Source organism: Mobula birostris, chromosome 20, assembly GCF_030028105.1.
Source record: "Mobula birostris isolate sMobBir1 chromosome 20, sMobBir1.hap1, whole genome shotgun sequence".
Lineage (NCBI taxonomy): Eukaryota > Metazoa > Chordata > Chondrichthyes > Myliobatiformes > Myliobatidae > Mobula > Mobula birostris.
Window position 1 is genome coordinate 55151644 of NC_092389.1, and position 16617 is coordinate 55168260.

The following is a 16617-nucleotide window of genomic DNA, read 5'->3' on the forward strand; positions in this document are numbered from 1 at the left end:
TTGTTGATTACAATTGAGGGTCTGATTGTGTTGAACGCTGAGCTGTAATCAGCAGCCTGACATGTGTATTGCTATTGTCCTGGTGATCTAAGGCTGAGTGGAGAGCCAGCGAGATTGCATCTGCTGTAGACAGATTGTGGTGATCGGCAAATTGCAGTGGGTCCAGGTCCATGCACAGACAGGAGTTGATTTTAGTCAACACCAACCCCTCAAAGCACCTCATCAGAATAGATCTGAGCGCCATCAGCGGATACTTGTTCAGGCATCTCGCCCTGCTCTTTTTGAGTTCTGTTATGATTGTCACCGTTTGTGTGTGCGTGTGTGTGTGTGTGTGTGTGTGTGTGTGTGTTTGTGTTTGTGTGTGTGTGTGTGTGTCTGTGTGTGTGTGTGTGTGTGTGTGTGTGTGTGTGTGTGTGTGTGGGTGTGTTGGCGCGCGCGCACACGCACGCTGGAAACAGTGAAGCGGAAAATGTGAAGCTTCCTATTTCGATTCAGGAATGTTTCCAGAAACTGGGGTGCCCCTAAAGAGGAGTCACAGTGACAGGACGACCATACAGATCAGATCAAAATAATTCACCCAGCCAGTGGTGAACCTTCAGAGCTCACAACCCAATCCTGTGTTTGACAGAAACATTCACAAATTCAAATGTACAATTTAAAATTTACAAAGTGAGCTTATTATCAAAGTACACATATGTAACCATGTACAATCCTGATATTCGTTTTTCTCTTGGCAAACTCAGTAAATCAAAGAACTATAAACGACTGCACTTAATAGTACAGACGAAAGAAAAAGCAAACAATATGCAAAAAAACCCAACAAACTATGCAAATACAAAAGAAAAATAGATAAATAAATAAATAATAAATATTAATAACAGGAGATGAAGCGCCCTTGAAGGTGATTACAAAGGTTTCAGGTTGGTGACCCTGTCCACCTTTGATCCCCGATCAGGACTGGCTTATGGACCTCCCGTTTTCTCCTTCTAGAGTTAATAATCAGCTCCATGCTCTTTCTGACATTGAATGAGAGTTTGTTATGAGACGACAAGTTACAGGAGCATAATTAGGCCAGATGGCTCATCGAGTCTGCACCGTAATTTCAACACGGCTGATTCATTATCCCTCTCAGCCCCAATCTCCTGCCTTCTCCCCGTATCGCTTCTTGCCCTGACCAGTCAAGTATCTATCAACCTCTGCCTTAAATATTAATAATGACGACCTCCACCCCTGGCTGTAGCAAGGAATTTCACAGATTCACTAATCCCTGGTTTAAGAAATTCTTCCTCATCTCCATTCCAAAAGGACACTCCCACATCCTTTACACAGGCCTTGCAACATTGGATAATTTTCAATTAGGTCTCTCTCATTCTTCTGAATTCCAGTGAATACAGGCCCAGAGCCATCAAAAGCCCTTCATATGACAAGCCGTTCAATCCTTGAATCATTTTCTTGAACTTCATTTGAACCCTGTCCAGTTTCAACATATCCTCTCTAAGATAATGAGCTCAAAATGCCCACATTCCTCCAAGTGAGGCCTTACCAGTGAGTTATAAAATCTCACAATTGCATCCTTGCTTTTATATTCTAGTTCTCTTGAAATTAAATGCTGATATTGCTTTCCTCTTCATACACTCAAACTGCAAGTTGGCTTCAGGGAATCCTGTACAATTACTCCTAAATCCCTTTAATCCTCAAATGTTTGTGTCTTCTCTCCATTTGGGGAAAATATCAACCCTTTCATTTCTTCTACCAAAGTCATGACCATACATTTCCTGACATTGTATTTCATCTGTCACTTCTTTGCCCATTCTCTTAATCTGTCCAAGTCCTTCTGTGGCCTCTCCGTTTCCTCAAAACTATCTGTCCCTTTACCTATCTTCGTATTGGCTGCAAACTTTGCTCAAAACAATCAATTCATCCAAATTATTGACACAACACAAATCCCTGTGGAACTTCATAGTCACCGGCAAGCAAACAGAAAAGGCTCCCTTCATTCCCACACTTTGCCTCTTGCCAATCAGCCACTGCTTTGTCGATGCTCGTCTGTTCTCTGTAATACCCCGAGCTCTTAATTTGTTAGTTAGCCGCTTCTGTGGAAACCCTGTCAAAGGTCTTCTGAAAATCCAGATACACAGCATCAACCGATTCTCCATTGTCGATCCTGCTTGTTATTTCTTCAAAGAATTCCAACAGGTTTTCCAGATCTAAGATCTTCTCTTGAGATGAAATGAGCAGCTCACTTATGCACTGGACCAGCAGTTCTCGAAATTGTTGGAGTCTGTGATCATATAAAACACATTCAGCAGAGAGAGGGAAAAAAATCACCTTTAGTTTGCCCCGAGAGGACACAGCGTCTGTACGCTTTGCTAACTTCATGATGGCTCCAGGCCTGGACTTGCAGAGTTTAGAAGAATGAAACAAATCGAAAATTGAAAGCACAGAAAACTCAGAGGCGAGCTGGAGAGGGAGATGTGAAAGTTGTTCGAGTGTGCATGTGTATGTGTCTGTGGTGCACACTTTCGTGTCTCCCTTTGTGTCTGTATGTGCCTGTGTCTGTGTGGGCATGCATGTGTTTCTGTCCCGATGTATCTCCTCTGCGTGCCGGGATGCTTGTGACGTCTGCATGTGTATTTGAGTCTGTGTGCATGTTTGTTTCTACTGATGTGTGTCAGTGTGTATGTACTGTATACAGTGGCACGCAAAAGTTCAGGCACCCCGGTCAAAATTTCTGTTACTGTGAATAGTTAAGGGGGTAGAGGATGAACTGATCTCCAGAAGTCATAAAGTTAAAACTGAAACATTCGTTTCAATATTTTAAGCAAGATTAGTGTATTATTTTTGTTTTGCACAATTTTAGAGTGAAAAAAAGGAGAGGAGCACTATGCAAAAGTTTGGGCACCCCAAGAGATTTGAGCTCTCAGATAACTTTTACCAAGGTCTTAGAACTTAATTAGCTTGTTAGGGCTATAGCTTGTTCACAGTCATGGTTGGGAAAGGCCAGGTGATGCAAATTGCAATGCTTTATAAATACCCTGACCCCTCAAACCTTGTCCCAACAATCAGCAGCCATGGGCTCCTCTGAGCAGCTGCCTAGTACTCGGAAAATTATATTAAATGATGCCCACAAAGCAGGAGAAGGCTATAAGAAGATAGCAAAGCCCTTTCAGGTAGCCGTTTCCTCAGTTGGGAATGTAATTAAGTAATGGCAGTTAACAGGAACGGTGGAGGTCAAGTTGAGATCTGGAAGACGAAGAAAAGTTTCTGAGAGAACTGCTAGTAGGATTGCTAGAAAGGCAAATCAAAGCCACCTTTTGACTGCAAAAGACCTTCAGGAAGATTTAGCAGACTCTGGAATGAAGAGTAATCAGAAGAAAACCTTTCCTGCGTCCTCACGGCAAATTTAGTGTCAGAATTTTTCAAAGCAACATCTCAACAGGCCTGATGCTTTTGCAAACAAGTCCTGTGGACTGATGAATTTAAAATAGAACTTTTTGGCCGCAATGAGCAAAAGTATGTTTGGAGAAAAAAGGGTGCAGAATTTCATGAAAAGACCTCCTCCCCGACTGTTAAGCACAGGGGTGGATCGATCATGCTTTGGGCTTGCGTCGCAGCCATGGCAGGGGGAACATTTCACTGCTAGACAGAAGAATGAATTCAATTAAATACCAGCAAATTCTGGAAGCAAACATCACACCGTCTGTAAAAAAGATGAAAGTGAAAAGAGGATGGCTTCTACAACAGGATAATGATCCTAAACACAGCTCAAAATCCACAATGGACTACGTCAAGAGGCGCAAGCTGAAGGTTTTGCCATGGCCCTCGCAGTCCCCCGACCAAAACAGCATTGAGCATCTGGAGATCGACCTCAAAAGAGCAGTGCGTGCAAGACAGCCCAAGGGTCTCACACAACTAGAAGATTTTTGCAAGGAGGAATGGGCGAAAATCCCCCAAACGAGAATTGAAGGACTCTTAACTGGCTACGGAAATCGTTTACAAGCTGTGATACTTGCCAAAGGGGGTGTTACTGAGTATTGACCATACAGGGTGCCCAAACTTTTGGTTTGGATCCTTTTCCTTTTTTGTTATTTTAAAACTGTAAAAGATGGAAATAATAAAGATTTCTTGCTTAAAATAACAAAGAAATGTGTCATCTTTAACTTTATGCCTTTTGGAAATCAGGTCATCTTTTTCTCAATTAGCTATTCAAAGTAAGAGAAATTTTGACCGGGGTGCCCAAACTTCTGCATGCCACTGTATGTGTCTGTACATGCACGTGTGTGTGTCTCGATGTGTGTGTCTGTCTGTGTTTTGTGTGAGTCTCGTGGCCTGTGTGCACATTTATGTCAATGTGTGCCTCTCTGCGCGAGCCCGTGTGGATCGGTGTGTGTGTGTGTGTGTGTGTGTGTGTGTGTGTGTGTGTGTGTGTGTGTCTGTGTCTGTGTGTGTGTGTGTGAGTGAGTGTGTGCGTGTGAGTGAGTGTGTGCGTGTGAGTGAGTGTGTCTGTAGGTCTGAGTGTGAGTGTGTCAGACTGTGTGTGTGTGTGTGTTTGCGTGTGTGAGTCTGTTAGTCTGAGTGTGTAAGTGTGTGTGTGTTCATGTGTGTGAGTATGTGAGTGTGAGTTTGTGAGTTTGTGTCTCATCCTGCCTTTGGATGGTTGTCTGTGTGTTTTTGTGCCTTTGCTCAAATTTGAAATAAAACTTGTTATGAAAGTACATATACGTAACCGTATGCAACCATGATATTCATTTTCTTGCGGGCATCCACAATAGAGCAGAAAAATGCAATAAAATAAAAATAAACTACACAGGAAGACCGACAGACTCATAATACTGAGACGATGAGTTGCAGAGGCCTGGAAAATGTGTCCGTACGTGTGGGACCTCCTTCCCCAAGGCAGCAGCGGGAAGAGAGCGTGGCCTGAGCGGGTGGGGGGTGTTATCATTGATGCTGCTTTCTTGTGGCAGCAGTTCTTGTCGATGTGCTCATTTTTTTTTGTTGTTGTTGTCTGGGAGGTGTCCAATACTTCCTGTAGATTTTTCCGTTCATGGGAACTGGTTTCTGTCCCGGGCTGTGATGCAACCAGTCAGGATACTGTCTATCATGCATTTATCAAAGTTTGTCAGAGTTTTAGACGATAAGCTGAATTTGTGAAAACTTCTAAAGCAGTAGCAGTGCTGTGCCTCCTCTGTGACAGGACGTACGTGTCAGCTCTCTGAACTGGCAGCGCCAAAGCATTTAAAGCCATCAGCCCTGTGGAAAAATATTTGAAATATGAAATCAAAAGAGCTGTGTGCTGTTAAAGCGTTGTGGCCTTGTGGATTTTTCCCAGATAGAAACACAAGCTGATTTCCCTGTAACTCAGAGGGAGGAGAATGGAGAGAAGGGGAGGGGGGCGGGCAGAGAGGGTGAAAAGAGCTGTGTGTTGTTAAAGCTTTGGGAGCTTGTGGATTTTTCCCAGATAGAAACATGAGCTGATTTCCCTGTAACTCAGAGGGAGGAGAATGGAGAGAAGGTAGGGGGTGGGGGAGAGAGGGTTAAAGGAGTTGTGTGCTGTTAAAGTTTGTGACTTCGTCGATAGCCTGTATTTATCCAATTCAGTTGCAAGTCTGCAGAACTAAGATCATTGTACTGACTACAACCCTTCAGTAGAGCGATAATACAGCTGTACAAATGAGATAAGTGTAGACGGTTGGGAAAGAACGTTCTGAACTAACTCCTCTGTTCTAGAAACATAGAAACATAGAAATTAGGTGCAGGAGTGAGCCATTCGGCCCTTCGAGACTGCACGGCCATTCTGTATGATCATGGCTGACCATCCAACTCAGAACCCTGTACCTGCCTTCTCTCAATACCCCCTGATCCCTTTAGACACAAGACCATATCTAACTCCCTCTTAAATATAGCCAATGAACTGGCCTCAACTGATTCCTGTGGCAGAGAATTCCACAGATTCACCACTCTCTGTGTAAAGACGTTTTTACTAATCTCGGTCCTAAAAGGCTTCCCCTTTATCCTCAAACTGTGACACCTCGTTCTCGACTTCCCCAACATTAGGAACAATCTTCCTGCATATATCCTGTCCAATCCCTTTAGGATTTTATACGTTTCAATAAGATCCCCTCTCAATCTTCTAAATTCCAACGAGTATGAGCCTAGACTCATTATATGAAAGTCTTGCCATCACAGGAATCAATCTGGTGAACCTTCTTTGTACTCCCTCTATGCCAAGAATGTCTTTCCTCAGATTAGGGGACGAAAACTGCACACAATACTCCAGGTGTGGTCTCACCAAGGCCTTGTACAACTGCAGTAGTACCTCCCTGCTCCTGTACTCGAACCCTCTTGCTATGAATGCCAGCATACCATTTTCCCTTTTCACCGCCTGCTGTACCTGCATGCCCACTTTCAATGACTGGTGTATAATGACACCCAGGTCTCGTTGCACCTCCCCTTTCCCTAATCGGCCACGATTCAGATAACAATCTATTTTCCTGTTCTTGCCACCAAAGTGGATAACCTCACATTTATCCACATTACATTGCATCTGCCATGCATTTGCCCACTCACCCAACCTATCCAAGTCACCCTGCATCCTCTTAGCATCCTCCTCACGGCTAACACTGCCGCCCAGCTTCGTGTCATCAGCAAACTTGGAGATGCTGCATTTAATTCCCTCGTCTAAGTTATTAATATATATTGTAAACAACTGAGGTCCCAGCACTGAGCCTTGCGGTACCCCACTAGTCACTGCCTGCCATTCTGAAAAGGTCCCGTTTATTCCCACTCTTTGCTTCCTGTCTGCCAACCAATTCTCAATCCACATCAATACCTTACCCCCAATACCGTGTGCTTTAAGTTTGCACACTAATCTCCTGTGTGGGACCTTGTCAAAAGCCTTTTGAAAATCCAAATATACCACATCCACTGGTTCTCCCCTATCCACTCTACTAGTTACATCCTCAAAACATACTATGAGATTCGTCACACATGATTTTCCTTTCACAAATCCATGCTGACTTTGTCCGATGATTTCACCACTTTCCAAATGTGCTGTTATCACATCTTTGATAACTGACTCCAGCAGTTTCCCCACCAGCGATGTTAAGCTAACCGATCTATAATTCCCCGGTTTCTCTATCCTCCTTTTTTTAAAAAGCAGGGTTACATTATCCACCCTCCAATCCTCAGGAACTAGTCCAGAATCTAAAGAGTTTTGAAAAATAATCACTAATGCATCCACTATTTCTTGTGCTACTTCCTTAAGCACTCTGAGATGCAGAGCAACTGGCCCTGGGGATTTATCTGCATTTAATCCCTTCAATTTACCTAACACCACTTCCTTACTAACATGTATTTCCCTCAGTTCCTCCATCTCACTAGACCCTCTGTCCCCTACAATTTCCGGAAGATTATTTATGTTCTCCTTAGTGAATACAGAGCCAAAGTAATTATTCAATTGGTCTGCCATGTCCTTGTTCCCCATAATCAATTCAACTGTTTCTGTCTGTAAGGGACCTACATTTGTCTTTACCAGTCTTTTTTTTCTTTTCACATATCTATAAAAGCTATTATAATCAGTTTTTATGTTCCCTGCCAGGTTTCTCTCATAATCTTTTTTCCCTTTCCTAATCAAGCCCTTTGTCCTCTTCTGCAGGACTCTGAATTTCTCCCAGTCCTCAGGTGAGAAGCGTTTTCTGGCTAATTTGTATGTTTCTTCTTTGGAATTGATAGTATCCCTAATTTCCCTTGTCAGCCACGGGTGCACTACCTTCCCTGATTTATTCTTTTGCCAAACTGGGATGGACAATTGTTGTAGTTCATCCAGGTGATCTTTAAATGCTTACCATTGCATATCTACCGTCAACCCTTTAAGTATCATTTGCCAGTCTATCGTAGCTAATTCATGTCTCATACCTTCAAATTTACCCTTCTTTAAGTTCAGAACCTTTGTTTCTGAATTAACTATATCACCCTCTATCTTAATGAAGAATTCCACCATATTATGGCCACTCTTACCCAAGGGGTCTCTCACGACAAGATTGCTAATTACTCCTTTCTCATTGCTCAATACCCAGTCTAGAATGGCCTGCTCTCTAGTTGGTTCCTCGATATGTTGGTTCAAAAAACCATCCCGCATACATTCCAAGAAATCCTCTTCCTCAGCACCCTTATCAATTTGGTTCACCCAATCTACATGTAGATTGAAATCACCCATTATAACTGCTGTTCCTTTGTTGCACACATTTCTAATTTCCTGTTTAATGCCATTCCCAACCTCACTACTACTGTTAGGTGGCCTGTACACAACTCCCACCAGCATTTTCTGCCCCTTAGTGTTACGCAGCTCTACCCATGTCGATTCCACATCTTCCCGGCTAATGTCCTTCCTTTCTATTCCGTTAATCTCCTCTCTAACCAGCAACGCTGAATATCCCTGAACGTTGAGCTCCCGTCCTTGGTCACCCTGGAGCCATGTTTCTGTGATCCCAAATATATCATATTCATTAGTAACAATCTGCCCTTTTAATTCATCCACCTTGTTATGAATGCATTGACACACAAAGCATTCAGGCTTGCTTTTACAACACTCTTAGCCCTTAGACAATTATGTTGTAAAGTGGCCCTTTTTGATTTTTGCCCTGGATTTGCCGGCTGCCACTTTCACTTTTCATGTTACTACTTTTTGCTTCTGCCCTCATTTTACACCCCTCTGTCTCTCTGCACTTGTTCCCACCTCCCTGTTGTGAACTAGCCTCCTCTCTCCTAGTCTCTTTAATTTGATTCCCACCCCCCAACCATTCTAGTTTAAAGTCACCTCAGTCGCCCTCGCAAATCTCCCCGCCAGGATATTGGTCCCCCTAGGATTCAAGTTCTGATAAAGTCACACACACTTGTCTGCTACTGGATCCGAACTCAAGCTGAGCTCCCTCTAACTCAGAGGGTGGAGAGTGGAGGAAGGGTGGGGGGAGAGTCGGTGGGGGGAGAGATGTAGAGAAAGATGGGTAGGGAGGGGGAAGAGAGGGTTAAAAGTGTTGTGTGTTGTTAAAGCTTTAAATTTTCTTGATGGCCGGTATTTGTCCAATTCAGTTGCAAGTCTGTTAACTAAGATCATTGTGCTGGCCACAACCCCTCAGCAGAGCGATAATACAGCTGTACAGATGAGATAAGTGTGGACAGTTGGGAAAGGATGTTCTGAATTAACTCCTCTGTTCTGAGGAGTTCATACACACTTGTCTGCTACTGGAACCAAATACAAGCTGATTTCCCTCTCATTCAGAGGGTGGAGATTGGTGGGAGAGATATGGAGAGAAGGTCAGGGTGGCAGACAGAGAAGGGAAGTGAGGGGGAAGAGAGGGTTAAAAGAATTGTGTGTTGTTAAAGCTTTGTGACTTGACAGCCTGTATTTATCCAATTCAGTTGCAAGTCTGCAGTACTAAGATTATTGTGCTGACCACAGCCCCTCAGCAGAGCGATAATACAGCTGTACAGATGAGATAAGTGTGGACGGTTGGGAAAGAACGTTCTGAACTAACTCCTCTGTTCTGATATGGACACATACACTTGTCTGCTGGAACCAAACACAAGCTGATTTTCCTCAAACTCAGAGTTCCACAAATGTGGACTCTCTATGATCTCATGGTAAAATAAATGATTTTCCACAATGACTGTGGGCAGAGGTTAAAACACCTGCGACATATTCATTGGAATTCAGAAGAATGAGACGAGGTCTTATGGAAGCATATAAAATTATGAAAGGGATAGATAAGATTTAGGCAGGAAAGTTGCTTCCACTGGTAGGTGAGACTGGAACTTCCGGACATAGCCTCAAGATTCTGAGGAGTAGATTTAGGACGAAGATGAGATGGAACTGCTTTTCCTGGAGTGGTGAATTTGTAGAATTCTCTGCAAAATGAAGCAATAGAGGCAACCTCAGTAAATATATTTATGACAAGGGTGGTTAGATTTTGCATCGTATGGAAATTAAGGGTTATGGAGAAAAGACAGGTAGGTGAAGGTGAGTCCTTGGCCATATCAGCCATGATCATATTGAGTGGTGCAGTAGGCTCCTTGGGCCAGATGGCCGACCCCTGCTCCTATTTCTTATCTTCGTATGTTCTTATATACCCACCTACAGAGTCTAAGACAGCCCGAGTCCAGCCCGGATCCAGGATTCTGGATGAAGTTTTAATGTTAGCAAACGACAGAATCAAAGAGCTCGAACCCCAGCATGACATGTAGCAGAAAGTGCTTTTGAACTCCATCGACGAAGAGATGGAGATTGGACACGAACCATTAATGACATTAATAATGTTACCATGGAAACGTGGTTAAAGGGACTGTGTAAGGCTGCCACTGATGGGACAGCACGTCAGCATAGTGATTTTATAAATGTCACCAGGTGCAGACAGACAGCGGGATACACTATAACTGACTTTATTTTCCGTTTCCAGAACATATGGGAGTCTTCTGCTGGAATAGACTTGCAGGACAGCTCCGCTGTCGAGGTACAGACAGTCTTGAACTGCGCAGCGACGCTGATTATCTACGACACCTTCTTCTGACATGTAAACCTCTGATGCATTTACATTCTACCACTCTGTATACTGAACTATTTCAGCTGATTTATTATCAACTGGTCCTTTCCGAACATAGAACAGAAAATCTTTCTTTAACTGGACACATCTATTACCTACGGTCCAGAGGGTGTATCAGCAGAGATGTAATTGAGTGAAGAACAGAAAGAAGAATTTGAAATACTAAACACAACCCCTCATGTCACTATCCGTCAGATGGTCAGGATGTACATCTGTTCCTGTCTCCTGTCCTCCTCAGTACGGTGTCCCCACGGCTGTGTGCTGAGCCCATTGCTGTACACTCTGCTCACACATGACTCCACAGTCAAACACCTGAGTAATCACATCGTCAGGGTCGCCTATGACACCACACTTGAGGGGCTCATCGCCAACAACTGTGAGATGGCCGACAGAGAGGAGGTGGAAGAGCGCTGAGCCTGATGTCTCTTCTTCAATGTCAACAGGATAAAGGAGATGGTTATTGACTTTGGGAGAACTCGCACCTCTCACATCGCTCTTTACATCAGTGACGTGGCAGTGGAAATTGTCAGCAGTCTCAAACTCTCATGGTGCCAGAACACATCCTACACCGTCACAGTAAACTCACCGACCCTCCGCTTTCTGAGGAGGCCGCAGAGAGCTGGGCTGTGCACTGTATATCCACACGCATTTCAATCTGCAGGTGCGCAGTGGAGAATATCCTAACTCGTTGCATCACTGCACGGTACGGAAACTGCACCACGGCTGACAGGAAGGCTCTGAACTGGCAGTCCAAACTGCCCAAAGCATCAGTGACATCAGCCTGTCCACCATCAGGGAGATGGATACAAAAAGGTGGCCTAAAGGCCGGTAACATCATGAAGGACCCCACCCACCCGACTCACGGGCTGTTGCCCCAATCCCGTCATGGAGGAGGCTACATTGCATCCACACCAGAAACGCCCCAGTTACTCAAAACAGTTACTCGCCCCAAGAAGCAAAGTTATTCAACACCTCCTCCCACTAACCCACTCCTGCAACCCGCAACCACCACTACTTCATCATTTCCTGTCAGTCACCTCATGTACAGCCAGGTGTCACTTTACAGACATGCAATCAATCTGTGTATATAAGCTATCCTATGTATTTATATTTATTGTATCTTTATTATTGTTCTTTATCATTGTGTGTTTCCTTTTTTATTGCTGCATCAGATCCGGAGTAACAATTGTTTTCTTTTCCTTTACAGTTGTGAACAGAAAATGACATTAAACACAGCTGCTCTGATAAACATACCGGCAACATCATCACAGACACATGACAAAGCCGCGCTCACAACAACAGAAACACAAATCATTCACACATTTTATGAGAAGGAACACAAATAGAACAAAAACATTTCGAGCACAGTGGGCAACATATTCATAGTACAACATCGCACTCACAGTGTTAAAAACTAAAGTGGCCAGTTCCAGATAAAATGTTAAACCAGCCTTCCTGTCCGCAAAAAATGAATGCAACTGATTGTCACAAACAAGAGAAAATCTGCAGATGATGGGAATCCGAGCAACACACAGACACAATGCTGGAGGAACTCAGCAGGCCAGGCAGTATCTATGGAAAAGAGTACATTCGACGTGTCGGGCCGAGGCCATTCGGCAGGACTTGCCTTTAGATAATCCAATAAATTTAGCACTTCTGATGTCAGCCTCACCGGCCTGTAATTACCTGGTTGAGAACAGTAGGTGGTGAATCTGTTGAATTCGTCGCCACAGGGGGCTGTGTTGGCAGGTTATTGGACTATAAATATGGCGGAGGTTGACAGGTTCTTGATTACTCCGGGCGTGAATTGTTCTGGTGGGAGGGCAGAAGGATGAGTTCAGGAGGGAAATGGATCAGCCATGATGAAATGGGGAAAGCAGACTCGATGGGCCGAATGACCTGATTCTGTTCCAGTGTCTTGTGCTCCAAACACATATTTACCACCCCACCAATACTTTCCGGTTTCTGCAGAGATCGCTCCCTCCATTTGTCCTTCTCCACTAATGTTCCTCCTGGCACCTTTCCCTGAAAGCGAGATGAGTACGACACCCGGTGGATCCGGTGCTCCTGATGCAGCTCCTCCACGTTGGTGAGGCCCGGCGTAAACCAGAGGGATCGCATCGTCTAGCAATTCCGTTTCATCTGCCAAAACTGGAACTTCCCTCTGACCAAACAATTTTATTCCTGTCCTCATTCCCGTTCCAAAAGGTCGGTCCACAGCTTCCTGTTATGCCATGACGATGCCAACCACTGGGTGGAAGAGCAACACCTTATAGTTTCTTTATATAAACTCCAGCCAGATGGCATGAGTATCGATTTCTCCTTCCAGTAAACGTTATCCTTTCCCCTCTCCTCATCATCTTTCCCCCACTCTGGCTCTTCTCACTTGCATATCACCTCCTACTGTTAACACTCCTCTTGCCCTTTCTCCCATGGTATATCCTCTCCTTTCCAATCAGATGTATTACTCTCCATCCCTTTATCTTTCCCAGCTGAAGGACTTCACCTTACAGCTATCCTCCTCCTTCTGTCCCGCCTTTTTATTCTGGCCTTCCCCCTTCCATTCCAGTCCTGAAAAAAACGGTCTCAGCTCGGAACGTCAATTGTTGATTCATTTCCATAGACGCTGCCTAACCCGCTGAGTTCCTCCAACATTTTCTGTGTGTAACTTTCCTACCCAGCGGCGTCCTGGCGGAATGGCAGGTCCTCTGTGGACGGCACTCTCGCCTGGTGGTTTTCTGCCGCAATGGCCGGTAACTTGTTGATAACACCTGCCGCCTGGTGGTGTCCTCCCGTAATGACAGGTCCGCGGTGAAGAACCCTCCTACTTGATGGTGTCCAGCCGCTCTGGACAGCACTCAACAGTCCACGTTTTGTAAAATGACACTTCATCGGGACCGGAAAGGACGGGGATAGATGCTAGAATGAGAAGTTGAGGAATGTTGTAGATGTACACGCTGGCAGTTGGTCGGTGATGTTGGCAAGTTTGGTGGGAGGGGATGGAACTGATTTCAGAAGCTGGGAGATGAGGGTTGGAAAAGTTAAAGAGCTGCAGAAGAACGAATCTAATGGGAGAGTGGAGTGTAGCACTGACGAAAGGAAGGATGATTGGAACCAGAGAAAGTTGATGGAACCGCGGTAAGAAAAAAAGGTGGCAGGGTAATTAGTAACACACATATAAAATTGCTGGAAGAACTCAGCAGGCTATGCAGCACCTATGGAAGAGAGTACAGTCGACGTTTCCGGCTGGGACACCAGCAGAGCTGGTGGAATAAAGATGAGAAGTCAGGCTTACAGGCTGTGGAGTTGAGAGGGAGATACAAAAGCTGAAAGGTACAACCGGAAGGAGGGGGTATGGGTGAAGTAAATAAGGTAATGGACGAAAGTAAAAGAGGGTGGAGCACCAGATGGAGGTGATACCCATCTGCCCTCTATTAGATTTCCCTTGTCCAGTCCCGTACCTCTTTCCCCAATAAACTTCCCAACCCTTTGCTGTTCTGACGTTCTCCCATGAAATGTCTTGATACAGCTTTGAATTTATCGTTCCCTCAGCGATTACAAGCTGTCAGGACCTTACGCAGCGAAGAAGTCCCAAAGTATAATGCTCCTTCCATCATGCCTCAGAGTTATGATGAGGTTCTGGTGTTGGTGGGCAGTGCTGTTTTCCCTCCAAACAAAGCAATGCGCATTTCTGCCAAAACCTTCAACATTTGTCTCACCTGTCCTCAGAACATTGTCCCAGAAGTCTTGTAGAGCATCCAGGTGGTCTTTTGTAAGCTTGAGACGTGCAGAAAGGTTTTTTTTTTGAAGAGCAGTCATTTCCTCCGTGGTGTCCTTCCATGAAAACAATTCTAGCTCACTGTTTTTCTAACAGTGGACACACAAGACTTCAGCAAGTTCTAGAGATTTCTGCATGTTTTTTTTCCTGTTATCCTTGGGTTATTTTTCATCTCGTTAAGGATTCCCTTGTGATCTTTGCAGGACGTCTAATCCTAGGGAGAGTGGCAACAGTACTGAATTTCCTCCATGTGTAGATAGGTTCCTTTACTGTGGACTGAAGAAACACTCGGGACTTTCGAAATGCTTTTGTAGCCTTTTGCATCTTCGTGCATCTCTACAGTACTTCTGCTAAGGTTCTCTGAAAGTTATTTTTTTGATCGAGATATGGTCCACATTAACAGGTGCAGGCTGAAGAAGAGCAGGCTCTGACGGTAACTCGACTTTGTGAATCTTTATATATATATATATATATATATATAGGGCAGGACACCTCTACAACCAACAATTCAATCTGATCTCATTGAACACGGGACTCCGAATAGATATTGTAGACGGCATTATCCCTGAGGTTCACATACTTTCCCCAGCAAATGTAAGTATTATTGCTTCATTTTTCTCATTAAATAAATGAACAAGAGTTGTTTTCTCTGTCTAGTTTTATGAGATTAATGAAGATCAGATCATGTTTATACAGAAGTTGAGAAAACTCTGCGGGGTTCATAAACTTTCTAGCACCACTCTAAACCTGGCCCTCACAGCCACAAAAACCCTGGCCCACACGGCGCCACAGCACCTGGCCTTCTCACCCTTCAGCCCTTGCCAAGACACTACCGATAAGCAATAAACCCACCACAAATAGATAGTTCTGTAAGGCTCAGGGCTACCGGCTCGTGTTTGTCTAGGGGAAAGCCTGTCCGGCCGTCAAACCGTGTCTCCCGTTTGCGTAGTCGCTGTGTAATGCCCCCTGGTACAAACTCACACAACAAATATCAGACAGCACACAATGTACGATTTACAGATTACACTTTATAGATCTTACTGGAACTATGTAATTAACACAGATACAATATAAAAGGAAAGTTAAAGGCGCCAAACTTATCAGAGTTCAACCACTTCGTGCACAACAGTTGGAGCTCAATTAACGGGGTCTTCTTTCCACCAGTCGATCTCCACCGACCCGCCGCCTGGGACCAACCACGGTGGTCGATCAGAGGGCGTCCAGCACGTACTTCCTCTTCGGTTCTCCTCCCGACAAGTCGGTCCACTTACCCAGACTCCCACACATACAGATAGAATAACACAGCTTCCATTGGTTAGTTCCTCTGTTATCTATAACTATAACCCAAGCATTTCAACGACGGAGAACATTACCTCATAGTTAGCATTGCAAAGAAGCCATTTCAGCATACTTAGCAGTTAGCAGTTAACATTACAGTTAATATTACTGAGAACCCTACAGTTATAAACATACACATTAAAATTTGTGCAAAGACGAGGAAGACCCCAGTAAAGGTAAGTGTTGACTTAGTTAGTGAAGGCGTGGGGCAGAGCAATATGGCAGGTTTCGGTGACGATGAACGACCAATTATGAGATCAGGAAACACCAGATCATTTCCCACTGCCCGCAGAACTGCATCTAATCAAAGGCGACACGCTTTTCCTTCTCCTTTTCCACGGGATGGCAACAAAAAAAAAGCCGAGATAAAAAGAAAGAGAAAAGGAACCAGGAGGTTAAACGCAAGCTGGGATTGCAGAAAATATGTCACCCCTAAGCTCCAGGTTGCAGGGTTAAGTAACACCAAATATCCAGTAAATTCTGTTAATTTAATCCTGAGTACACCCCCACCCCCACACACACATAACATAAAGATCAGAGAAAACCAAATGTGGGGAGGTTACATCTTAATACGAGGTGAAGCCAAATAACCAGGCCTCGGGACATAATCTATTCCCCAGATGGTCAAAATAAAACCTAACACTGCGGTCTTACATACCTTAACCCTCACAGTGGCAAGCCTTTCATTATCATGGTCCATGGAGAAAACATAACCTCCACAAACGACCACCCACCATCACAAACACTGCTCCATACGTCACTATAATCCTGACCCACCCACCACCAAAAACACTGCCCCACACGCCACTATAATCCTGACCCACCCACCACCACAAACACTGGCCCACAGACGCATATGCGGCCTAAAGCGTCTGGGGGTCCATTTCATGTGTTATTGTGGGG

At 44.5% G+C, this 16617-nt stretch overlaps 1 long non-coding RNA gene across 2 annotated transcripts in view; it reads left to right on the forward strand.

The window, feature by feature from the left end:
- Window positions 1-11794, forward strand: part of LOC140185210 (uncharacterized) — a 41761-nt gene extending 29967 nt beyond the window's left edge. For both annotated transcript variants that reach the window (XR_011882525.1, XR_011882524.1), the window contains exon 3: window positions 10139-11794. This is a non-coding gene — a long non-coding RNA (uncharacterized lncRNA). The remainder of the gene's footprint in view (window positions 1-10138) is intronic.
- Window positions 11795-16617: the final 4823 nt, after the last annotated feature.